This window comes from Sinocyclocheilus anshuiensis, unplaced genomic scaffold (genome assembly GCF_001515605.1).
Source record: "Sinocyclocheilus anshuiensis isolate Anshui unplaced genomic scaffold, SAMN03320099.WGS_v1.1 scaffold392, whole genome shotgun sequence".
In the NCBI taxonomy this organism is placed as follows: Eukaryota; Metazoa; Chordata; class Actinopteri; order Cypriniformes; family Cyprinidae; genus Sinocyclocheilus; species Sinocyclocheilus anshuiensis.
Genome location: NW_015557091.1, coordinates 5,403,192 through 5,405,044, shown reverse-complemented (window position 1 = coordinate 5,405,044; position 1,853 = coordinate 5,403,192).

The window sequence follows — 1,853 nt, the reverse complement described above, 5'->3', positions numbered from 1 at the left end:
TCTGAAGGCAGCGTTCCGCGTCTTCAGGAGTCCGTAGACCTCCCCTGTTAGCCACGGCTTCTGGTTGGCCCGGACAGACATTATATGATTAAATAAGTAACACATTTTAATTAAATAATTCATGCAGTTAGGATATAAGTGTAAGAGTGAAAAGTGAAACCATTAACAATTTAACTGCACAGAAGCTTGTGTGAAAACAAACCACAGCATGTTTCCTTTGTGCAAAATGTTCAAATGGAAAAAAGTGGTGCATGCAAAATGTGACAGACATTAGGCTGGTACTTTTTTTTTTTGAGGAAAAAAAATGTGACGGGTAATATACCAAATCATTATTTTTGCTAACCAGAATCTTAATGAATAATATTTAAATAATACAATTTATTTTGTTCACTCAGAACTAGAAGTCTGTGATTAAAAAGTGCTATTTCTGTGGGGAATTACCGCTTTAAAGGAGCAGTTCACCCAAAAATGAAAATTTGCTGAAAGTGTATTCAAGATTCAAGATTAGGGCTGGGCGATATGGCCAAAAAATGGTCACAACAAAATAATAAAACCCTCAATGCCAAGACCAGGTGTGTGTTCACACCCTTAATACTGCTCTGGGTGTGTGTTGTTCACGGTGTGTGTGTGTTCACTACTCACTGCTGTGTGTGTGAACATGGATGAGTGAAATACAGAGCACAAATTACTTGGCCCCACATTCTTCCTTTCCTTTCCTTTCCTTTCCTTTCCTTTCTGGTGACATTTAATTATTCTGACTGTTTGAATTTGATTAAAATTAGTAGCATATATTTAGATCATGATAACCACAGTTAAACCACACATACAGCACCTCAATACCATGGTAAAAATGTAACTTTATGGTTTCTAGGTATTTGTATGAAAATGTCCAAATACATTTAGTATAAATGCACAAACACCATAGCTTAATCACGAAAAAATACTGCAATAATATTCCATTACACTTTAATACATTTAATACATGGCTACAATTTTTAATTACATTGAATTTATAATTAAATTCAATATGAATATCCCACATTTCTTCCACAATACCATGGTGCAGTTAGTGTTAAATCCATGATACTGTAGTTTGAACTTTGAGCTGAGCGGATAAATAGTCCGTGTGGCACGGCTCAAATGAATAGCACTGGTTTGTTCCACTTTTGGCAAGTAAATAATATATCAAACATTTATCGAACTCTTGTTATCGTTTTATTGAGGAAAATTATATCACGATAATTATCATAAGCGCCCAGCCCTATGAGTTTGTTTCTTCATCAAAACAGATTTGGAGAAATTTAGCATTAAATCACTTGCTGACCAGTAGATCCTCTGCAGTGAATGGGTGCCGTCAGATTGTGAGTCCAAACAGCTGATTGAAAACATCATAATCCACACAACTCCAGTCCATTAATTAACATCCTGAAGCAAAAAGCTGTGTGTTTGTAAGAAACAAATCCATCAAGCAGTTTGAGCTCTCATTCTGACGGCACCCATTCACTGCTGAGGATCCATTAGTGAGCAAGACATTTTACAGTGTGACCATTATTAAATAATTAAAAATGTAAATCATGAAATAAAATGCAATAAATGCAGAATATTAAAAGTATTGGTATAGTAGACACTTTCATTCATAATTTTTTTGTATTAATTAATTTATTTTTGTGTAATTGAAAATTAATTTCAAATTGTGTAATGGACGTGTGACTCTAAACCTTACAGTTACTGAGAAAAAGCCTTTGTGACAACTTTCCATGTGACAACTGGCCCCAGACTTCAGTACGCATCATTGCCTTATTTGGTCTTGACCATAAATGCTGCTCTGTGAATGTCACTTCTCACATCCTCTT